Consider the following 25,549-nt stretch of genomic DNA (forward strand, 5'->3'; position numbering starts at 1 on the left):
GGCTACAGCTGCCGCCATTTGCGTTCCTTATTTTTGGCCATCTTAGTCTACGTAAATATTTACGTAGACTATGACAGCGAAAATAAAAGGGAACGCAAATAGCGTAGTGGGCGCTATTTGTGTCCCTTTTTGATTCGCCGTTTTAGCCTACATAAATATTTACGTAGGCTAAAACGGTGAATCAAAAAGAGACGCAAATAGCGCCTGCTATGCTATTTGCATTCCCCTTTATTTTCACCATCATAGTCTACGTAAATATTTACGTAGACTAAGACGGCCAAAAATAAGGAACGCAAATGGCGGCGGCCGTAGCCGCCACAGTTTGCATACACGTGTTTTGTTTTGTTTTACCCAGAGCCCTCCATGGCCGGAAATCTGGTTGCGGATGGCTCTGGCCTGGGCCTGGCCGGCTGCTCCGCAGAGCTGCCACAGAGCATAGCCAGCCGTGGAGGATTCTGGAGGGGGGGAGGAACGGATCGCCTCCCCCCCCGTCGAGAATTCTGGGGGGAGGGACGGAACGCCTCCCACCCACCAATACTTTCTTAGCACCAGGTTGCATGTCCAGAATCCAGACAAACCCCCCAAAACTGCCTCATATGGCAACCCTACACATACTAACACCCTCCAATAAAAACACAAGTGCAGAAGCAAAAGCCATGGAAACCATATCTTTCACACATGACTGCCCCAAGACCTTTTGCTGCCTGAGGCAAAGGACAAGATGGCAACATAACCACCCAAAGGTGGCAGTGTGATGAGATCACAAAACCAAAACAGAGTGAGGGCAAATGCTTCTTGTCTTCACTCTGAATGAGAGAACTTTTCACCATTTTTAACAGCCTGCCCCCTGAATTTTTGCTGAAATGTATTTCAGAATGTGATTTTTTTTCCATTAAAGGTACTCTTAAGGTGGCCATAAGTCCTATTTTATAGAGGACAGTCCTCTGTTTGAAAGGCTGCCAGAGGACTGTTCTCTATAAAGGAGAGCCTTTACATTTGATATTGCAGGCCCTAAGTGATGAAGATATGTGTGTTAACTCAGCCAAAATAGTCTCTCAGACCACCTCTTCTCCATCTTCCTTAATCCTATAATCTCTGCAAAGGTAGATTCTCTTGATTCCATTGTCTTCTTTGTCCCTTCACCTTTCTACCACCTGTGTCAATACTTTGCATCATCCTTTCATGTGTAATAGCCCTGTTAAGCATGATTCTCTCTTCACCACTATCAATACAAAGCCATAACAGAAATGTGTGTTACACCTAGATACATTTTAGGATTATTTGCAATGTACATTTTATTTGCAGTACAGTTAGACGATCCTGAAACCCCGAGCGTAAATTACATATATCTCACAGAAGCTACTGGGAACAGCTTCTGTGAGATAATTGACTCTTGCTTATGCCATAACTTGGCCATCCCATCATTCAGGTGCTTAGTGCAGAGAGAGAAGCTGTTATCATTATCTGCCTCTTGGAAGAGGTATCACTGGTGTGGGAACGGTTCACACAAGGTGCCAAAATGAGGAGAAGCCCACTGTTACCCATGTTGGCTCTGGTAAGCCTAAGTTATCACAGAGCTGTCATTTCCAATGGTCCCTGCATGATGTTCGTAAAGTAAAGATAGCCTTGCAACAGTTATTCCTGCTGTGGTAACTTCCTGTACAGATGACTGCAATGCGTTATACATGGGGCTTTCTTAGGTGGTCCAGAAACATCTGCTAGTCACGGCTGGATTGTTAGTGGGGACTGGCCAGTATAATTGCATTATGCCACTACTTTGCCATTTGCACTGGCTGCCAGTCCATTTCCAAGAGAGTTGCTACTTATGAATTGCTTAAAAAGAGGACAAAAGAGGACACCGATTAGCATAAAATTTGCATATACTAATCTGTGTATTCTAGAAATAATTATTATACACTGAAATTGAAATACAGTACTTCTCAACATAGCGTGGAGGGCTGTGACCAGCTGATCTGTGTCCTGGCCTGTTTAGTCTGCTGTCCAGGGGTTAACTCTGGATTGGGAACAGTTCTGAGGGTTCTGTATCTTTAAACCAGAATTGGTTTCTGTCCTTCAAATAGAGGACAGTCGGTCCTCTGGCAGTTCTCAAATAGAGAACTGCCTTCTGTGAAAAAGGACACATGGTCATCCTAGTTTCCAGACCCAATTCAAAGTGCTGATTTTACACACTTAGGGCACAATCCTATGTGTGTTTAGACAGAAAAAAAAAGTCCTAGAGTTCCCAGCAGCGCTGGCTGGGGCATGCTGGGAATTGTAGGAATTTTGTCCATGCAAACATGCATAGGATTGCACCCTTAAAGACCTAACCCAGAGGGGAAGAACCTCTTTCAGCCCAAGGGCCAATTCCTTTTCAGATAAATTCTTGGGGCCTGCATTCCAGCAATGGGTGGGGCCAGAGGCAGAAGGGGTGGAGCCAACGGTGAAAGGGGCAAGGCCAAACCAACCAAAAATACCAGCCTATTTTAGCTTAGAGCTCTCTTACTACTGCCAGTAACTGCTACTGCTACTGTGCTCTGGCTTTCAGGACTGCTGTTGCACCTTACAATACTCCTGCTTGGAGATCAGCTGTATATAGCGGGGGAAATGGCAGTTTGCTGTAATGTGTCAAGTGTGTCCGCGTGTGTGTGTGTGTATGTGTGCGCGCAATGCACACTCTGGCAAAGCAGCCGCTGCATGCAGCACTGTGCTTGATGTTTCATGTAAAAAGAATGGAGTTTAATAACATGCAATGTTGTGGCACCTCTGGCTTATGCAACTGCTCTCTTCTGGAGAGTATTCATAGCCCTTTGCTGGAGAGGTAAATTATTGTGCATTTGGTTGGGTGATGTTGGGGGAGGGGGGGTCTCCATCAGATGTTTCATTTACAGGGTGACTCAGACAGCCTGGAAATATACCCAATCCAGTCTGTTTTGCACATCAGATATGAACCAAGAATGCAGAATCCAATGGAGAATTATGCAATGTGGTGAGAGAAAGGCATCCAGATATGGTATTTCTCTCTGCAAGTAAACCCTTTATAGGCACCGGCTGAAAATTCATCTCAGATGTAAAGGAATTCCACCTGAATGTAACTGCGTACTTTCTAAGTGGGAATCATCATAAGAGGGATATTGGGTGCCATGGGAACTATTTCCTAAGACTCTTGTACCTGGGTTATGGATGCTGCTCCAATGCCACAGTTTAACAGATGACCTGCCGCAAGCCTTCCTTATCACTCCTTATCAACAAGTACATTTTGGGGAAAGGGAAGGGGTGATGGGGGCTTGCGAGGCAGGAAGTGGGGGGTGAGGAGGCCCCCAAGCTCCATCATAGCACAATGCATCTTGAATTTCGGAATGGGCATGGGAAAAATGATTTTCTTTTTTCTGATTGGGGGGGGGAAATAAATAGTTTTATTCTGAGCCTGTTCCGAACTGAGCCAAGGAAAGCTAACTTCAACCATTACTTTAAAGGTGGCTGCTTTTCAGAGGTGGTCCAAGGGCATGCAAGGGGGATGGAGCCCTGGCAGCTAAGGATGCTGCACGCTGGCACCAAGTCTGCATCATACCTGTGTTGGATCCAGCTCGGAGTCCAAGCTGAACATTGACAGAGTAGGTCAGGGGTGGGTGACTACAGGAGGTCTAGGGGGCATTTTCAACTCCTGGACTCCCCCCCTTGGGCTGCAGCCCCTGTGGGTGCCAGAAAGACAGACAGACAGACGGTTCCATAGTAGCTATGGAGTGCTAAAAGGGTCAAATTTAGCAAAGAAGCTATTTATAACCCTTTGGGTGATCAGTAGCTGCTCAATGAATGCCATTTTTTCATGGGGGTGGATCCCACTTTTAGGGGGCAGGGGCCAACCCTTGGAGTAGGTGGTATAAGAGAGGGCTGAGCTATATTTTAATTATTTATTACATGTATATCCCATCGTTCTTCCATTGTGGAACTCAAGGTGGCTACATGGGATTCCCAAGTGGGCTCCCCTCCAAGCACCGACCAGATTCAGGCCTGCTTAGCTTCAGCATGGTAGCTCCTTCCTGCGCCCTCAGACCAAATATGTGATTTTTTTTTTTTTACAACTTTAGCCTTTAAGGGTGTGATCCTATGCATGTTTAGACAGAAAAAAGTCCTACATCTCCCAGCATTCCCCAGCTGGGGACTTTTTTCTGTCTAAACATGTATAGGATTGCACCATAAACTGCTTTTTAAAAAATTCAGATAATGGGGGGGCCAAAGTAAACCGAGGCATGGTGTGGGATAGGGATGGGTGAGAATTTCATTCCAGTTCATTTTCTGTGAGGATTTACCCAAATTCCCAAATTTCTTCATATTTGGGAATTAAAGAATTTGAGATTTTAAAAATTCAAATGTGTAAGAAACTAAAACTTAACAGATTCTTTCAGCCATGCAGAGCACTTTGAATGCTTAGCTCTTAACAGTCTGGGTTTGAATCTCTGTGTTACTTACTCAACCATCTTTAGGGTGATAAATTCTGGTTGCTTGCCATCTCTTTTTTTTCTGACAGGCTGCTTGTCTTTAACAGCTACATGGCAGGCAGGCACTACATGGTCCTTTCCATGCTAGGAATAGCCATACCTATTGAATTTGGCTGGTCCAGATGCATGAGAATTTCATTTCAGTTTGCCTTTGATGAGAATTTCTCAAAATCCACTAATCTCTTCATACTCGGTATGGAAAGAACTTGAGGTTTAAATCACTGAAATGTGGGAGAAAGCAAAATGGATGGAGTTGTCCATCCCCAGTGTGGGGTGTGGGCTTTAACCCTTTGCCCCCCCAATGGTCCCAATCAGAATCACACCCCCACATAGGGGTGAACGAAATACAAACACCCATCTGTTCGGGGCATCCGCTGGGGGGGCGAAGGTGATCCGGCCATCCCCCTGGAATCCTCCCCGGCTGGCTCCGCTCTACAGCAAGTCCACAGAGCCACCAGCTTGGGCCTCCCACAGCCGGACTTCCGTCCACTGCCAGGCTGCAGCCGCAAATGGTGTCTAGCATAGGGGACGTCGTTTTCATCTCTGCCCTTTGCCATGATTGGCTATGTAAATATTTATGTAGCCTATCATGGCAAAGAGCAGGAATGCAAATGGTGTAGTGGACGCCATTTGTGTCTCTGCCCTTGGCCATGATTGACTACATAAATATTTACATAGCCAATCACAGCAAAGGGCCGGGACACAAATGGTATAGTGGATGCCATTTGCATCCCTGCTCTTTGCCGTGATAGGCTACGTAAATATTTACATAACCAATCACAGCCAAGGGCAGGGACACAAATGGCGTCCACTACGCCAGACGTCATTTTGTTCCACAGCCTGGCAGCGGATGGCTGCAGAATGAAGACGACAACCTGGACCAGCTGCTGCCAGGTAGGGTCTGTCCCAGGGGAATTTCAGAGGGTGGCGGGGGGGTAGTCCATTCTGCCACAAACTCCGGGGGGGGGGCAGATTCTAAAGAATCCAGCCTCATTGGAGTCCGTGGCGGATTTCTCTGCCATCCCTACCCCCACACCCCTGGTATTTTATGTGACAGGGAAATCCCCTTTGATGCCAACAGGAGCTTTCCTCCCACTCCAAAAAGTAGGAATGAAGGAGGGCTGATTCAGATCGAGACCAAGGCAAATGGTTAAGGCCGCCGCCATTGCAATGAAAGAAAGAAAAAAAACCACGCCCCCTGATAGGCTACGTGACGATTCACGTAGCCTATCACGGCTAGATTTGCAAAGTCAGCCGTGATAGGCTACGTCAATCATCACGTAGCCTATCACGGGTGACTTTAAAAAAAAAAAAAGTGTGTACAGATAATGGCGGCCCCCATAGGGAGCCGCCATTCCCGTTCCTTATTTAGTCTCTGTAGTCTATGTAAACATTTACGTAGACTACGGCGAAAATAAGGGCAACGCTATTTGCGTTGCCCTTATTTTCGCCGTAGTCTACGTAAACATTTACGTAGACTACAGCGACTAAATAAGAAACGCGAATGGCGGCTCCCTATGGGGGCCGCCATTAGCGTACGCGCTTTTTTTTTTTTTAAGTCACCCGTGATAGGCTACGTGATGATTGACGTAGCCTATCACGGCTGACTTTGCAAATCTAGCCGTGATAGGCTACGTGAATCGTCACGTAGCCTATCAGGGGACGTTTTTTGTTTTTTTTTTAACTTTCGCGTTCGCGGCCGGGCGAGGCGGGAAGCCTCCTCCCCGGCCTGAATTTCGGCTGGGCCGAGGCAGGAAGCCTCCCCCCCGGCCTGAATTTCGGCCGGGCCGAGGCGGGAAGCCTCCCCCCCCGGCCGGAACTTTGCAGGGGGACCAGCGAAGTGCCTTCCCCCCCACCGCAAACGTCCTTCGAGGACAGGTAAGGGACTTTCGTCCACCGCTAACATAGACTTCCAGTCACCATTTTTTAAAAAACTTGGCTGTCATGGTGGAGGTGGAGGGACTGTTGGGGAGAGCAGGGGCTGGGGGGGACCTTCCAGAGAGCCCGGACAGGGGTGGGTTCTCACATCCCTAAGTAACACCACCAGAATTATCTCTGTCTCTGAAACGCGGCTGTTTTTCTCCAATTACTCAATCTTCCCTCCCCCCTCCTCCACCACTGTCTCTGATTGGAGATTGCAGGGTTACATTCAGCCCTGATTTGGCAACTAGAGTTTCCATCCACCAAAGCTCCCTCCCTCCTCCTCCTCCTCCCCTCCCCTCCCCTCCCCTCTCTCCTCCTCAACGCCTTGCTGAACTTTCTCAACTTGATACTTTTGATGCCAGGCTGTCTGGGTTGCTCAGAACAAATCACTGAGTCAGACGAGGAGCTTCATATACAAGCTGCTTCACTTCGGGGCACCTCGCTGCTATTCTGCTCCGCCTCGTATCACGCAGAGGTACCTCTGAAGCAGCCCGCTTCAACTCGTTATTCGGGCTTTGGACTGAAGTGGTGCACAGCCCTAATAGATAGGCATGAGGGCCTCACTGATAAGAAGCCCCTGGAGTTGCTGGTGACAATGGAGGTGAGAAGGTAGACTCACTGAGAAATGGAGCCCAAGGAGGGCGGCTTTCCCAAGGGCCCTCCAAAACCTCAAGCCAGCAACTGAATGGATGTCTGCAGATCCACCAGAAGATGGCACAAGAAGCTGCAGACCATGGCTCTGCTGGAATTAGGGATGTCTATCACTAGGAATCCAGCTCTTTTTTGACTCGACAGTTTTGCAGCATGTGTTGCTTGAATTGTTTCTGCAAGCTAGGGATGGCAGAGAATTCCGCCATGGATCACGGTGAGGCCAAATGCCAGTGCATTTGGCCCCCCGAACTCCGTGGTGGAACAGTCTGCCCCCCCCGCCCCCCTGCGGATCCCCCCCCAGGACGAGACTCAACTGGGGCGGATTTTCCGAGCGGCGGTGGCTCCGGCGGCGGCTCCAGTGACCGGTCTTCCGACCAGCTGCTGCCACCGCCATTTCCACTCTTGTAAAAGAAAAAAAGAAAGAAAGAAAGAAAGAGAGAGAGAAAGAAAGAAAGAAAGAAAGAAAGAAAGAAAGAAAGAAAGACGTGATAGGCTATGTAAAGATGTACGTAGGCTAATACAGGGAATCAAAAAGGGATGCAAATAGCACCCGCTACGCTATTTGCGTTCCCCTTGATTTTCGCTGTCATAGTCTACGTAAATATTTACGTAGATTAAGAAGGCAAAAATAAGGAATGCAAATGGCAGTGGCCGTAGCCGCCGCCATTTACGTACGCGGTTTGTTTTTGTTTTTTTACCCAGAGCCCTCCACGGCCGGAAATCTGGCTGCGGACGGCTCTGGCCTGGCCGGGCCTCACCAGCTGCTCCGCGGAGCTGCCGCGGAGCACAGCCGGTCTCGGAGAATTCCGGGGGGGGGAGGAACGGAGCGCCTCCCCCCACAGTGAGGATTCCGGGGGGAGGGATGGAACGCCCCTCCCACCATCAACATAATCTGCGAACAGGTAAGTGACTTTCGTACATCCCTACTGCAAGGAGAGCTGGGGGCTTTTCCTTGAATACCAGGAACTTTATTTGTGCTTTTTAAAAATAGGTTCTGCAATTTGTGAACATTTCTGAGCAATTTGCAGAAATTACAGCTGAATTTGTACAAATTGCTCAGAAATTTGCACGAGTTGCCCAGAAATTTGTGCGAATTGCAGAACCTGCAGGGGGGAAATGTGCAAAATGCCTGGAAAATCCATGAACTGGCCCAACTCATTGCAGATCAAGTTGGGCACCACAGCAGTAACTGAAATGAAGTCTACGCAGGGTAGGAAACCTTGGAAAATTCATCAAATTCGACCCCACAGATGGATTTCTCCAGCATCACTAGCTGGAATGTCAGAGAGATGTGGGAGTCAGCCTGCCTGCAGAACAGAGGTGTTGTAGGTCAGGAGAAGGTGCATAGCAGTAGCCGAGTACGTGTGGAAGAAACTCTCACAGAGTCTGCCCACACACTGCCAGGGGCTCTAGTTAACCCTGTCAATCTTGCAGCTTTCCAAGCAGTGAATGCACTGACATTATTATAAAAGAAGATTGGAGGGAGGGGGAAACCTTCTTCCCTCCAAGGATCATCGTTGCCTGTTCCTAGGATCCTAGGATCTCACCTTTAAAATTTCATTTTTCTGCATCACCGCTGGGCTGTTCAGACCAGCATAATATGAAACACGGCTGGAGACATTGTTTTTAATACAGATCACAACTCATCATTAACTGTTACGTTACCACCAGCTCTTGGTTTGTTTTAGAGCTTGGATTTTGTTTTATCTCTTAACTGGCACTTGGTCTTGAAGGTTGTTGTGTTTTAAAGAAAAGAAAACAACAGAGACATTTTTAATATGAATAAATGAATGGATACAGAAGCTGTTCCAATTTTTAATATGTGCTAGGCTTGCTATAATTGTAGGCCTAGTGGTTTGTTTTGTTAGAATATACATTTTTAAACAAATACGGGAAACTCCCTGGATTCTCTTCACACTCTTAGGTGCAAGCACATTAGCACACCATCTGCTAAACAACACAGAAACGTCTAATTTTTCACTGGCAATCAAATGATCCCTCTTGTCCCACTAATGTGTGCCCTGACACACCTTTCCTCTTTCAACATCCGCAAGCACACAGCTGTGTTCAGGAGCACTCTCCTGAATATTCATACATTTATAGGGCAAGGCTTAGATTATGATATTCTAATTACGAAGATGGCACTATGCAGTAACTACTAGGCTCATACATGCTTGCACACAGTGTGCCTTGCACCGGTACAAGTCAGGAACAGTTGATGCCATTTGCTCCATATCTCCAGCAGAGTCAGTAATCAGTGCTACTTGTCAGGAGCACCCTTGCTGCCTTCTGAAATCCTCAGGTAGCCAGAATCAACACGCAGACAATAGGGCTCTTTTCCAAGGCTTTATTTCCAGTCAGCCTAATGACGCTTACAGATGCTTCTTGCCTGAGCCTAAGAGGGAAACTTAAGAGAGCTGCCTACCAGGGGGTTCTAGCCTTAGGGAATCAGTTGGTCTCCGTTTGGAAGGAAAGGGCGGGAAGCCTCTGAACTTAAAGGCTAGGAGGAGAGAGTCCACCCCTTTCCCATGGGGCATCGGGGCGCAGCTATTGTCATTGCGCCAAGCGGGCTGAACGCCTCCTCTCAGTGCCCGCCATCTCCTGCTTGTCCCTGCGCCAGCGCCTTGCAGGAATGTGAGCAGGGAGGGGCTCTCCCTCCGGCGGCGCCTCTGAACAGCATACGGGTTCCTCTCCCACGGTTTCTATCTCTTCCTCAAAATCAGAATTGCTTTGGGGCTCTATGGTTTCCGATCCAACCCTGACACTACTATTAGTCCAAGGCTAGCTGCGTTGACAAATCAGTCCCAGCTAAAGAAGGGCAAATACTTACCCCATAATTGTTCTGCCATGATGCCTGAACAAAATACATTGCATGCAGCAACAGATCCACTGGCTTAGAGGTTCTAGCTGCCTGTTTGAAATAATATATCCATGTGGTTGGCTTACTCCTGAGGAGATATACTGATTGGGAGGGATTCCGCTGATTGCTAGGAACTGAGTCTGCTGTAGCTGGCAGATCTGATGTAGCCCTTGCAAATCCCTCAGCTGGGAAGAACTCCATTTTAAGTGACAGAAGGAGAATCCACTGATTGGAATGGACCCCTCCCCCCCCCACACACACACGCACACAGACGCACTCAAAACCTGGTGGGTTTACAGAAGCTGCAGAACGGCCAGCAACAAGTCAAGTGTGCAACTGGATCCCTCCAAACCAACAGATCTACTCATGAGTACGGCTTTTAAAAAGAAGTATAATTTTAATGTGGTGTTTTAATCTTTTTATTCTTTTACTGCTTTATCTTTTGTGTTCACCACTTCGAAATCTGTTCTAGATGTGGAAGAGTATATAAATATTGTAAATAAATAAACAAATAAATATGTACAGATTGTGTAAAATCTGTTCCATCTATGTTTTGTGGATTGTCAGGTGCCTTTCATTCCATCACCTGCCCATCAATGGAATCAATTTTTTAAATTTCTGAATTTGTGCAAATTCGCAGATGCAAAATGCGCAGTTTCCCCCCAAAAGCACAATTTCCCCCAAAATGCACATTTTCACACTTTAGCCTATGGGGGAAATGCACATTTTGGGCTGTGTGTGTGTGTGTCTGGGAGGGGTGCATTCCTCTATGACAGCATTTGCATAAAATTCCAGAAAGTTTAAGAACTGGTCCTCAAGTCCACAGAATCTGCCCAATGGGGAAAAGCCACTCCACTGTGGTATCTGTGGGCCAGATTCATAAAAATCCAAACTCATTTGGTTCACTTGTGGATTTCTCTGACATCCCCACTCATGAGTTAAGCAGACCAGGTGCATGTGGCATAACTCCACACCCACAAAGAGAAGCAGGAAAACATGCCAGGATGAAAAAGGAGAAGGATGGATAGCTTGCTCTTCCTCCTCTTGGAAAGGATCATCGAGCATGCAAAAACGTTTTTTAAAAAATCAGGCAGGCCTTTGGAATATACACTGGTCTTTTGATGAAGGGGTTTTTATCTGCATGGTGCTGTTCATCTCTTTTATTGTTGTGTTTTTAATTTATTTGTTTTTATAGTATGTTTAAGAGCAATTTTGTTTTTAATCTGAATTTTACTGGTAGCCACCTTGAGTACACGAAATCAGATTGACTACATCCTTTGTAGCCAAAGGTGGCAGACATCTATGCAGTTGGTAAAAACAAGACCTGGAGCTGATTGTAGTTAGGGTAGGGATGGCAGAGAATTCTGCCACTGATCTCAGGGAGGCCGAATGCCAGTGCATTCGGCTCCCCTAAATCTGTGGCGGAACAGCCTGTCCCCCCACGCCCCCCACGCGGATCCCCCTGGGATGAGACTTTCCTGGGGCGGATCTTCTGGGCGGCGGCGGTTCCAGCGGCAGCTTCGGCAGTGGCGGCTGCAGCGGCTGATTTTCTGACCGGCTGCCGCCATTTGTAGGTTTTTTTGGGTTTTTTTACACCTACGTGACAGGCTGTGTAAGTTTTTACGTAGCCTAAAATGCCTGGGTAAAAAAAAAAAAAGGCGTACTCAAATGGCGGCAGCTACGGCCGCCGCCATTTGCGTATGCCTTTTTTTCTTTTTTTACCCAGACGTTTTAGGCTATGTAAAAACTTACGTAGCCTAAAATGACTGGGTTAAAAAAAAAAAAAAGCATATGCAAATGGCGGCTATGGCTGCCGCCATTCGTGTTTCTTATTTTGGGCCGTCTTAGTCTACGTAAATAATTACGTAGACTAAGATGGCAAAAATAAGGGGAACGCAAATAGCGTCCACTATGCTATTTGCGTTCCCCTTATTTTTGCTGTCTTATGCTACGTAAATATTTACATAGATTAAGACGTCAAAAATAAGGAACACAAATGGCGGCGGCCTTAGCCACCGCCATTTGCGTATGCAGTTTTTTGTGTTTTTTTTCCCCAGAGCCCCCCGCAGCCACAAATCCGGCTGCAGATGGCTCTGCCCTGGCTGGGCCTGGCCGGCTGCTGAGCCAGCCAAGGAGGATTCCGGGGGGGGGGAGGAACGGAGCGCCTCCCCCCCCTCCAGGATTCCGGGGGGAGGGATGGAGCACCTCCCCCCCACCATCAGCATAATCCGCGAACAGGTAAGTGATTTTCGTATATCCCTAAGTTATGGATGGCAGAGAATTCCGCCACGGATCACGGTGAGGCCGAATGCCAGTGCATTCGGCCCCCCGAACTCCATGGTGGAAGGGCCTGCCACCCCCCACGGATCCCCCCTGCAGATCCCCCCCGGGACGAGACTCACCTGGGGCGGATCTTCCGGGCGGCTGCGACTTCACCGCCATTTCTACTCTGGTAAAAAAAAAAGAAAAGAAAAAGAAAGACGTGATAAGCTACATAAATCTTTATGCAGGCAGCAGACAGAGGTAAGCTGAGAGCCAGAAACAGAGCCAGAGCCAAAGAACAAGCTGGAGAGTCAAAGCCAAGAAACATACGATAGCCGGGAAGATCTCGACGTTCAGAGAAGGTCAAATAGGAAGCCTTCTATAGCTCTTCCTGTTCAGAAGTGCCCAAAGGCCAATCTGGGTGGGCAAAGACAGTTCAGAGTCTGAGAATACTTCCCTGCCCGGAAAAGGTTTCAAACTGCAGTTAAGAACGTAGAAGAGCCCTGCTGGATCTGACCAAGGGTCCATCTAGGCAGCATTCTGTTCACTCAATGGCCAACTAACTGCATGCAGGAAACCCACAAGCAGGACATGAGTGAAACAGTACCATCCCACCCACATTCCCCAGCAACTGGGCATATGCATACTGCCTCTGATAGCGGAGGTAGTATATATCCATCAGGACAAGTAGATATTAACAGCCTTCTCCTCCATGAATTTGTTCAATCCCCTTTTAAAGCCATCCAAATTGGTGGCCATCATTACAGCTTGTGGTAGCGAATTCCATAGTTTAGCTTTGCACTGTGTGAAGAAGTACTTATTTTCATCTTTCCCAGAATCTCCCACCAATCAGCTTCATGGGGTGACCCCTTTGGGTTCTAGTATTATGAGAGTGGGAGAAAAATGTCTCCCTATCCACTTTCTCCACACCATGCATAATGTTGTACACCTCTGCCATGTCTCCCCTTACTCGCCTTTTCTCCAAGCTAAACAATCCCAGCTGTTGTAACCTTCTCTCATAGGGGAGTTGCTTCAGCCCCTCAATCATTTTAGTTGCCCTTTTCTGCATTTTTCCAACTCTACAATTTCCTTTTTAAGGTGCTAGTTCTCATAGCTCACCACATGAGGCAGAGTCAAAGATTCCCAGTTCTTCTACCCCTGGCAGTTCCTGACAACACACTTGTTGCCCCATTGGTATAGCACCTAGGTGCAGTTAAAAGTGGGGCAGGTTACCTGAAACAGTATCTCCTTCCATGTTTACCTACTCAGTCAGTAAGATCATCACCTGAGGCTCTTCTCCAGATGCCCCCACCCAATGAGGCAAGGTAGGTGGCTTCAAAAGAGAAGGCCTTTTTAGTGGTGGCTTCCCTGTCTGTGGAGTGCCCCCTCCAGAGACGCTTGCCTGGCAACTCCATTATGTGCTTTTCAGTGCCAAGTGAAGACCATCTTGTTTTTCCAGGCCTTTTAGAACTGTTTGTTTTAGTGCCTTTAGAACTTTGCACTGCTTTACCCCAATTGCTGGTTTTATTTTTTATTTTATGATGCTCTGCATCTGTTTTTATCCTTTAAAAGAAAACTGGCTTGTTTTACTAACACAGTCGTATTCTTATTTTGTATACTATCCTTTTAATTTGTTCACCACCCAGAGAACTTCAGATACTGAGCTGTTTAAAAATGTATGAATAAATCCATAAAATAGCTGACATAATCACATATTCTTCCTTTGTCCGCCCTGCTTCAGTTGCCCCCCTCCCTTCCTCTGTTGTTCCCCTGTGACAACCAGTGCCGGCTCTACCGTCAGACAGAATAAGGCAGCCACCACAAGCAGCTGATGTGAGGTATCATAAAAGGGCAGCAAACTTTTAATTATTTGGTTTATTATTATTATTGTTGTTGTTGTTGTTGTTGTTGTAGTCTTTACTGCCAGGGAGGGGAAGAGGTGCTTGTGATGAAAAAATAACTGAGCCAGCTTTTGGGTCGTATAGTAAATCCCACTGAACTCAATGGGACTTAGTTCTGAGGATACATGCATAGGATTGCACTGTTCGAAATGCTTTCTGGGTGGTAGACAGACAGACAGACAAACAAACAAAACACAAATGAACAAACAAAAGCTAGACTGCCCAGAGACGTAACAAGGACAACTGGACAGTCAGAATATCACCATGGGAACCTCACACTGACTCTATATTTGTAGCCTAACATGGCAATGCACATTCAGGCATTAAATACTGCTGGTAGGGCAGGAGAAAATGAGCAATGTGGGACTCTAGATAACTACTCTTTGTCCTGTCTGAAATTTAGTAGATCTGATACTGGAGTTAGGGGGAAGGTAAGCAGGGGTTACAGGCGTCAGAGGAACAGCTGGGTCCAATTTAACCAACAGCATTAGAGTGTTATGAAAGGGCAGCAAATGGATAGTTGTTTAGTTTATTATTGCTGTATTTTTGACTGCCATGGACAGAGAGAGGCACCCATGGGATTTTCTAGCTGCATGCCAGAAGAACTTGCCCGGCCTTGGGGACTGTATTTATTTATTTATTTATTTATTTATTTATTTATTTATTTCATTTCTATACCGCCCAATAGCCGAAGCTTTGCTGTACACAAAGCAGCACTACTTGCCACTCCATCTTGGGCAGCCAAATGTCTATCGCTCATGCCTTTTTTTGGATTCTAAGTCCATTGGGGCCGGGACCTCTATTCTCATTCTTTGTAAAGTGGCATGTGCTTCTAAAAATTAAAACTGGGTCCCTATGTTGTGAGCTGGGGTTAAAGGTGGGGTTTGGGTCTGAAAAGGTTAAAGACTACAGTTTTATAGAACTGCCCTATCTTTTACCTTGAGAAAGAAGAAACGTCCATCCGGTGTTCTTTTTCTAGGACTGCATTCCTTGGGCAGGGCAGTGGGCAGGATTAGGCAGGGTGGCAATAGTTTAGTGCCGCTCGAGCTGAAATTCTTGGGCTGGTGCAAGATGAACCTGAGTAAAAGCATCTGCCAAGAATGTTCTCATCTATCAAGAAGGAAAGTCAGAGGTTCGCAGATGATCAGATGCCGTCATAGTTCTGACTATAAATGATGCTAACGAAGGATCTGGTGGTGTTATTCCCATGACCTTTTGGGCAGCTTTCAGGAAACCAAAGTCTTGAATACAAAGCTGAAACTTAAAGAATTGACAGAAGGGCACCACCAGGCGTGCAGCCTGCAGCTTAATATGACTCATCATTGGGAAACCTCACCCAGTACGGACATGGCACTCTTTCTCGATTCTCTGCATGACCGTTCTTAATTGGCAGAGCAATTTGTCTGGTCAATTCCCACAACAGACAAGACTTCCAGTTCTAACCAAAGTGCATGACATGCGAGGACATCCTGGTAAAACTGAAGACTTTCTTCTCTACAATATGTTTAGGACTGTGGTGTTAGTCTGTCAGCATCTCTGCAAGATCCCAGGCCAAATGCAAATAAGTATTTAGCCACTAACCACTAGCCCAACGTGGAATCAAGCCACACAGTTGCATGGAGAGTTCATTTCAAAGCAATTCGTCATTGTTTCAGCTATTCTTATTACCTTTTGCTTGCTCTGAGCCCAGTAACTATCACTTCAAAGGGAAGGGGTGTAGCTAAGTGAATTACATGCCAGCTTATCCTTCCTTAGGCTCAGCTCCAAATTCAGCTGCAGGTGGAGTCAGTGACTGGCAGGAATGATTCTGAGCATGTGGAGATAGTTAGCAGCTCAGACCCAGGATGGGAACAGCCAGAACTGGGGGAGGTTTCCTCCCTAGTGAGCTCAGATATGGATAGGCGTTCTTCTCAGGAACTTGGCTCACAGATGGCTTGACCTGAAGGCCCCCCCTTTCCTCCCCCATGAGAACCCAGGTCTCGGAGAAGGAGGAGAGTGTGGGGTGTGAATGAAGGTTGCTAGAGTCTGGTGGAGAGCAAAGTGAGAAAAGTTAGAGGCGGCTCAGACGTTCCACCCGGTTGGCTATGCGTGATAGCCTACGTAGGAGGAGGGCACAACTGTAAGGGAGGGGCATCCCCCTCTAAGTTATTCTGGCTGGTCAGTTCTTGTTCAAACTGCTGGCAACATCTCTGATTCCCACTTGGCTCCTCTCTTGATATTCGTAATTGTGTGGAGTAGCTGTTTCCCTTTGTATTCTGAGAGTCTCTGAGGATTTGTCTTTGTAAAGAACCTGGTAGCTAACTAATAAAGTAGTGAACCTGAAGCCTGGTGCCTTAGAGTGTGTGATTGTGAACAGAGAAGACCAAGAAACTTGACAGTGACTTATCTTTGTTGCTCTTTCAGAGCAAGGCAACTCCTAGCTCCAAGCTATTTCCAACTGTCTATCAAGAGCTCAGCTTGTTGGATTAAGGTTCTTTCAGCCTAGGGATACAAGGATTTTGTTAAATCTGTTCTGTCCATGTTTCGTGGATTCTCAGTAGTCTTTCATTGCATTGTCTGTTCATTGATGGAACTTGATTTTTTTTAGGGATGTACAAGAATTTTGGTCCACTTGTGCAAGTGCTTATTAGCTCAAATGCACATTAGCACAAGTGTGCATTAGAATAGAACTCATGCTCATTAGCACAAGTGTGCATTTGCACAAATGTGCATTAGCACAAATGCACATATGTGCAAATAACCCCAAAAGTAAAAAACCAGTTCACACATCCGTGGAATCTGTGCAACTTCGAAAAAGCCAGTCCATTGCAAAATCTGCAGGTCAGATTGAGAACCGATTTGAATCTGTTGTGGATTTCTCTGATGTCTGTATTTCAGCTTGGGCTCTCCCTTAGGGATGGCCGAGAATTTCTCCCTGAAACTTCGGGGGGCCGAGTGCCAACGCATTCGGCTCCCCAAAATTGGTGGGGAAATTCTCCGCCGGCCCCCCGCCCCCCCCGGGATGGGACTTGCCGTGGCCAAATGTCCCTCTCGGCGGCGGGTCCCGGCGGCGTTTCAGCGGCGTTTCGGCGGGGGCAGGAGCAGCGGCCGGTCTCCCAACCGGCTGCCGCTGCCGCCATTGAAAAAAAAAAAAGTAAAGTAAAAAAAAAAAACACCCCCGTGATAGGCTACGTAACAATTTACGTAGCCTATCATGGCTAGATTTCCAAAGTCAGCCGTGATAGGCTACGTAAATCGTCAGGTAGCCTATCACGGGTGACTTTGAAAGAAAAAAAAAAGCGCGTACGCAAATGGCGGCAGCCCATGGGCACCGCCATTTGCGTTCCTTATTTTGGCATGACTAGTCTACGTAAAGATTTATGTAGACTATGGCGAAAATAAGGGAACGCTATTTGCGTTGCCCTTATTTTCGCCGTAGTCTACGTAAATCTTTACGTAGACTAGACGTATCAAAATAAGGAACGCAAATGGCGGTGCCCATGGGGCGCCGCCATTTGCGTACGCGCTTTTTTTTTTTCAAAGTCACCCGTGATAGGCTACGTGATGATTTACGTAGCCTATGATGGCTGACTTTGGAAATCTAGCCATGATAGGCTACGTAAACTGTTATGTAGCCTATCACGGGTGTGTGTGTGTTTTTGTTTTTGTTTTACTTTTTTTTCGTGGCCGGCTAGATGGGGCGCTTCTACCCGGCCTGAATTTTGCTGGCGAGGGACCCCCGGCCTGAATTTCAGCCGGGCGAGGTGGAGCGCCTCCCCCCCCTCGCCTGAACTTCGGGGGGAGAACCGAAGCGCCTCCCCCCCACCGCGAAGCAAGCTTCGAGAACAGGTAAGGGACTTTCGTCCATCCCTACTCCCAATGCATGAGTACGTTTTTGTAGCTGGAACCTGAGGTATTCAGGAAATGAAACACCAAGCTTTAAAACTAGAGCTGTGTTCAAAAGGCCTCTCAAAATTCTCCACCTTATTTCTGGCCAGAGAAATTGGGTGAACAATTTCACTGAATGTCTCTACACAGAGGGAAGAAATTCTCCAGCATTTCCTCACAGCTACATCACACAACTGGCAAGGGTTGTAGTAAAGCTTCTTAAATTTTTCCCAAGGCTTTTTGGTATTTTTTGCATGGCTACTGAAAGTAGCAACAGCATCAGATTTGTTGGCAGCCTGGCAACCTAGCATCATTCTAGGACATTTGCATTGTAGGGAGGTTAGAGAAGTCAACCACCCCACCCAAAGGTGAAGAAAAATTGGAGAAAATACTGCAAAGTGGCTTTTTATATTGGTGGAGAAGGTGAGGTAGTGGTAAGAAAAGGAAAATCTCAGAACTTTGCTGAGAAAAATGTCTCCTGAGAAATTTTAGCCCAGCTCTGGTTGTAATTTTTCAGGTTTCAGTGCTTTCCCAGGCTCTTCTAAGCATTAAGTTCCTGTGGGTGATGGTGGATACATCTTCTCTCTAATGCAGATGCTTTCAATCCCACTACTTTCCAGAAAGCCCTGTAGCAGGTGTGAGGGGACAGTGTTGTGCCCAGCTCCAGGGAAGAGGTGGTGCTGGTGCTGTGCCAAAATCTGTCCTCCAGTTTCCAGAAAGTTTTCTTCTCCCATGAAAGAGGCTTCCATTTTTCTGCCTCATTGTCAGGGCATTTTATAATTTAATTTTGCCCTGTCCCAGTAGGCCTTGCAGCTTCTGAACCAAAGTCAGCTTCAGAGTTTAGTAAGCATAATGCAGAGTTCAGTACAGTCTGGGAAGATGGCTGCCAAGGGAGCATATCACTGTTCAATTTCTCAGCTAATTACAGGTGAAAGGAGGGTGTAATTCTCACTAAGCTTCTGGGCAGCCTAGTTTTGTTTGTTTTTGTTTGTCTAGCACCCAGAAAACCTGTCTAATGGTGCAATCCTATGCATATGTATTTGGAAGCAAGTTCCATTGAGTTCAGTGAGGCTTACAGTAAGTGTATGTAAGACTGCACCATCAGTTCTCCGAACAGAGAAGAAAACATTATATATCGTAATATTATTTGGATAATTGTCTATAGATTACCAGACCACTGATGCCAGTTTTGCACACCTATTCAGCTTGTCCCTCTTGTCTACCTCCCCCAATATGCTTGTATGATTAGGACCAGCCTGCTCAGGAAAATGTGGATTGCTACCTTCTCGACATAAATTGCACCCACATTTATAGCTGGTGGGCCAGCCAAGAAACACAAGGCACATCAGAGCTCTCGTCGCTTCCATTTTTCAAAGCGATAGCTCAGCGCCAGGCAACCTGGAAAGCACCTCTAAACAAAAAGGAACCAACCATCCATTTTAAAAAGTGACAAGTAAAAAACGTTTTGAACTGGTTTAGCTGTGGGGTGCTGTTTTTCTAAAATTCTCTTTTTGGGAGTGGAGATGGGGAATATGGTAGGGAGATTTCACTCTGTGTGCAAAGTAGTCACAGGCTATATTGAAACCAAACTCGACCAAAGTTTGATATCCATCATGCCCCCAAATATACAGTTGGGCTGAAATTTCCCAGAAGACATTTCCATTCCAGCAGGCTCTGCAGAAGGAGATGAGAGGGGAAGCAAAGCCATTCTACCAGCCCTGCTGAAATACCATTTCCCCCTCTTCCCTCCCTGTCCCTTTTTCCTTTGTGACATGCCTTTTTCGATTGTAAGCCTGCTGGCAGGGACTGTCTTGTTTTACTGATTGCATGTAAGTCACTCTGGGAGGCTTGTTGGCTGAGGAGTGGGATGATTTTTTAAAATAAATAAACAGAATTTCTGAGATTTTTCTTTTTCTGTCCCTCCTAGAAAAAGAAGAAGACCTCTTTGCAGAATCTTATCTGAGTATATGCACTATTTCTCTTTGCGGTGACCACTGGGCCTAGCTGCAATGCCTGTCCATTCCCGAGATGCTCACGTAGGGGCTGCCATAAATGTGAACTGGATTACTGACATGGGGTGTGTGTGTCATAGGGGCGTGTGTTGCAGGGGAGGTGGCGGCTGGAACACCAATGGAATTGAACTGGTTATTTACAGAGCGTTCTTTGCTCCAGCACCGATTTGACTTGAGAAAGTCAACACTGACATAGATGAGCAAACTGATTGACTGAAGTGAAGTCAATGCCAGGCATAGACAACAGTCATGGGGAAATTCAGCTTCCCACATAGTTGGAGATTCAGCTGCTTTTCAGGCTCCTCATAGGGATGTCAGAGAATTTTGGCACGAATCTCGGGGAGGCCGAATGCCAGCGCATTCGGCCCCCCGAAATTGGTGGCGAAATGGTCTGCCCCCCCTGCCCCCCCCCGGGACGGGACTTACCTTGGGCGAATCCTCCTGGCGGCGGCGGCTCCGGCAGCGGTTCAGCAGCGGTGGCTGCGGTGGCTGGTCTTCCAACCGGCTGCCGCCGCCGCCATTTCCAGTAAAAAAACAACAACAACAAAACGTGATAGGCTACGTAAAGATTTACATAGCCTATGACGGCTAGATTTTTAAAAAATACTGTGATAGGCTATGTAAATATTTATGTAGCCTATCACGGCTGAGTAAAAAAAGCAACAACAACTGCATGTACACAAATGGCGGCGCCCATGGGCGCCGCCATTTGCGTTCCTTATTTTGGCACGTCTAGTCTACGTAAACATTTACATAGCGTCTACGCTATTTGCGTTCCCCTTATTTTCGCCGTAGTCTACGTAAATGTTTACGTAGACTAGACATGCCAAAATAAGGAACGCAAATGGCGGCGCCCATGGGAGCCGCCATTTGTGTACGCGCGGTTTTTTGTTTTTTGTTTTAACTCAGCCGTGATAGGCTAAGTAAACATTTACGTAGCCTATCACGGCTGACTGCAGGGACGCAAACGGCGGTGGCTATGGCCGCCACCATTTGCGGCCCGGCTGGCCAGGATTCGGGGGTGGAGGGACGGAGCCCGTCCCCCCCAGCCAGAATTTCAGGGGGAGGGACGGAGCGCCTCCCCCCCGACCAGAATGTTGGGGGGGAGGGACGGAGTGCCTCCCCCCCCCCAGCCAGAATCAAATTTCGTTACAGGTAAGTGACTTTCGTACATCCCTAGTCCTCAAGGCATTGTTGGGAGCTCTGGTCTATTCGCTGGGTCAGGTGAGCAATTCCCTGGCAGTAGCAAAAGAGGAGTCTATAATTCCAGGTTTGTTTGTTTGTTTTTACAGAGTGATGAAAAACAACTGGGTTTCTAATAGGCTACCAGTCTGGGTCTCCATCGCAAGGAGATGGAGTATGGCTGGGTACCTGCTGAAGGACTGCACTCCTGCAGGGGCTCAGTGACAAGAGCCCCCTGGACTTGCTCCTCCTCTTCCCCATTGCAACCAGCTCATTCACCTGCCTTTTGCTCTGGTCCAGACAATGGTGGTGGTAAGAAGGAGGAGCAGGAGATACCCCGGCCTACTTACTCACTGGCTCTTTGCTTGTCAAGCAAGCAAGCAGATGCAAAGACGAGAAAGAGGATGACGAGCAAGAGCAGCTGGTGACAGTGGTGGTGAGAAGGCAGGCTCACTGAGGGAAGGGCACCCACTGAGGGTGTCTTTCCCAAGGGCCCCCAAAAACCTGGAGCTGGCACTGGGCTCAAGCCAGCAAGCACACGTAAGGAGGAGTTACATGTGTGAAACGTGGCTTTCCAATCCAATCAACAGACTCTCCCCACATGCAAACTGTCGAGCAGCTTTTATACATCCCCGCCCACAGCACAAAATCAAGTTGTGGTGAATGGGGGGCAAGGGGGCTGCTGCTTGGGAAATAGTGAGATGTATTTCTATTTGAATAATAGTAATTATTGCCAAACTGGCATCTAGACATATAAATCAGCATATGCAAATTTCATGCAAATCTTCTTTGGATGATGCAGAAGTGGTCACCTCTAATTGTTTTTATCTTGTATTTTTTGTTTGCTGCTTTGAGAAGTTCTGAAATAGAAAGAGCAGAATAAACAATACAATGAGCTTAGTCGAGAAAATATTGGAGGTTATTTTTTTTTAACAAAAATACTTCTTGTGCGAATGGTCAGGGCTGTGTATAGGTGTACACATTCATTTTCTCTTTGTTTGCTTCATTTCATGTATATCCTGCCTTCCCACCTCAGAACTGTACTCAAGGTTTTGTTGTTTATTCGTTCAGTCGCTTCCAACTCTTCGTGACTTCATGGACCAGCCCACGCCTAGGGATGGACGAAAGGGACTTACCTGGTCCCGCAGCTTGCTTCACGGTGGGGGGGAGGTGCTTCAGTTCTCCCCCCGAAGTTCAGGCGAGGGGGGGGAGGCTCCCTGCCCCGTCCGGCCGAAATTCAGGCTGGGGGGGAGGCGCCCCATCCCTCACCGCCGAAATTCAGGCCGGGGAGGAGCGCTCCATCTCCCTGGCCGCGAAAAAAAAGTAAAGTAAAAAAACACACACACACACACCCGTGATAGGCTACGTAACGATTTACATAGCCTATCACGGCTAGATTTCCAAAGTCAGCCGTGATAGGCTACGTAAATCATCACGTAGCCTATCACGGGTGACTTTGAAAGAAAGAAAAAAAAGCGCGTACGCAATATACAGATCTTCCGTATATTCTTGCCACCTTTTCTTGATCTCTTCTGCTTCTGTAAGGTCGTTGCCATCTTTGTTTTTGATCATACCCATTTTTGCCTGGAATTTACCTCCGATGTTTCTAATTTTCTGGAAGAGGTCTCTTGTCCTTCCTATTCTATTATCGTCTTCTGCTTCCGCGCATTGCTTGTTTAAAAATAATTTCTTATCTCCTCTGGCTAACCTCTGGAATTTTGCATTTAATTGAGCATATCTCCCCCTATCACTGTTGCCTTTTGCTTTCCTTCTTTCTTGGGCTGCTTCCAGTGTCTCAGCAGACAGCCATCTTGCCTTCTTGGTTTTCTTTTACTTTGGGATGTTTTTTGTTGCCGCCTCCTGAACAATGTTGCGAACTTCTGTCCATAGTTCTTCCAGGATCCTATCTACTAAATCTAGTCCCTTAAATCTATTCTTCACCTCTACTGCATATTCATTAGGAATATTAGTGAGCTCATATCTAACTGATCTATGGGTCTTCCCTATTCTCTTTAGTCTGATTCTAAATTGTGCAATAAGAAGTTTGTGATCTGAACTACAATTAGGGATGTACGAAAGTCACTTACCTGTTCACGGATTATGTTGATGGGGGGGCGCTCCGTCCCTCTCCCTGGAATCCTCACCGGGGGGGGAGGTGCTCCATTCCTCCCCCCTGGAATCCTCCGAGGCCAGCTGTGCTCCGCGGCAGCTCCATGGAGCAGCCGGCCAGGCCTGGCCAGGCCAGAGCTGTCCGCAGCCGGATTTCCAGCCGCGGAGGGCTCTGGGTAAAAAAACCCAAAAAACCGCATACGCAAATGGTGGCGGCCATTTGTGTTCCTTATTTTTGCCCTCTTAATCTACGTAAATACTTACGTAGACTATGACAGCGAAAATCAAGGGGAACGCAAATAGCATAGCGGGAGCTATTTGCGTCCCTTTTTGATTCCCCGTTTTAGCCTACGTAAATATTTACATAGGTGGTGCCCTTTTGTCAATTCTTTAAGTTTCAGCTTTGTATTCAAGACTTTGGTTTCCTGGAAGCTGCCCAAAAGGTCATGGGAATAACACCACCAGATCCTTCATTAGCCTCATTTATAGTCAGAACTATGACGGCATCTGATCATCTGCGAACCTCTGACTTTCCTTCTTGATTGATGAGAACATTCTTGGCAGATGCTTTTACTCTGGTTCATCTTGCACCAGCCCAAGAATTTCAGCTTGAGCGGCACTAAACTATTGCCACCCTGCCTAATCCTGCCCACCGCCCTGCCCAAGGAATGCAGTCCTAGAAAAAGAACACTGGATGGACGTTTCTTCTTTCTCAAGGTAAAAGATAAGGCAGTTCTATAAAACTGTAGTCTTTAACCTTTTCAGACCCAAACCCCACCTTTAACCCCAGCTCACAACATAGGGACCCAGTTTTAATTTTTAGAAGCACGTGCCACTTTACAAAGAATGAGAGTAGAGGTCCCGGCCCCAATGGACTTAGAATCCAAAAAAAGGCATGAGCGATAGACATTTGGCTGCCCAAGATGGAGTGGCAAGTAGTGCTGCTTTGTGTACAGTCCCCAAGGCCGGGCAAGTTCTTCTGGCATGCAGTGAGAAAATCCCATGGGTGCCTCTCTCTGTCCATGGCAGTCAAAAATACAGCAATAATAAACTAAACAACTAACCATTTGCTGCCCTTTCATAACACTCTAATGCTGTTGGTTAAACTGGACCCAGCTGTTCCTCTGATGCCTGTAACCCCTGCTTACCTTCCCCCTAACTCCAGTATCAGATCTACTAAATTTCAGACAGGACAAAGAGTAGTTATCTAGAGTCCCACATTGCTCATTTTCTCCTGCCCTACCAGCAGTATTTAATGCCTGAATGTGCATTGCCATGTTAGGCTACAAATATAGAGTCAGTGTGAGGTTCCCATGGTGATATTCTGACTGTCCAGTTGTCCTTGTTACGTCTCTGGGCAGTCTAGCTTTTGTTTGTTCATTTGTGTTTTGTTTGTTTGTTTGTCTGTCTGTCTGTCTGTCTGTCTACCACCCAGAAAGCATTTCGAACAGTGCAATCCTATGCATGTATCCTCAGAACTAAGTCCCATTGAGTTCAGTGGGATTTACTATACGACCCAAAAGCTGGCTCAGTTATTTTTTCATCACAAGCACCTCTTCCCCTCCCTGGCAGTAAAGACTACAACAACAACAACAACAACAACAATAATAATAATAAACCAAATAATTAAAAGTTTGCTGCCCTTTTATGATACCTCACATCAGCTGCTTGTGGTGGCTGCCTTATTCTGTCTGACGGTAGAGCCGGCACTGGTTGTGACAGGGGAGCAACAGAGGAAGGGAGGGGGGCAACTGAAGCAGGGCAAAGGAGGAATATGTGATTATGTCAACTATTTTATGGATTTATTCATACATTTTTAAACTGCCCAGTATCTGAAGTTCTCTGGGTGGTGAACAAATTAAAAGGATAGTATACAAAATAAGAATACGACTGTGTTAGTAAAACAAGCCAGTTTTCTTTTAAAGGATAAAAACAGATGCAGAGCATCATAAAATAAAAAATAAAACCAGCAATGGGGGTAAAGCAGTGCAAAGTTCTAAAGGCACTAAAACAAACAATTCTAAAAGGCCTGGAAAAACAAGATGGTCTTCACTTGGCACTGAAAAGCACATAATGGAGTTGCCAGGCAAGCGTCTCTGGAGGGGGCACTCCACAGACAGGGAAGCCACCACTAAAAAGGCCTTCTCTTTTGAAGCCACCTACCTTGCCTCATTGGGTGGGGGCATCTGGAGAAGGGCCTCAGGTGATGATCTTACTGACTGAGTAGGTAAACATGGAAGGAGATACTGTTTCAGGTAACCTGCCCCACTTTCAACTTCACCTAGG

The sequence above is a fragment of the Heloderma suspectum genome, chromosome 10, assembly GCF_057233095.1.
Source record: "Heloderma suspectum isolate Gila_16-S chromosome 10, 16-S_ref, whole genome shotgun sequence".
In the NCBI taxonomy this organism is placed as follows: domain Eukaryota; kingdom Metazoa; phylum Chordata; class Lepidosauria; order Squamata; family Helodermatidae; genus Heloderma; species Heloderma suspectum.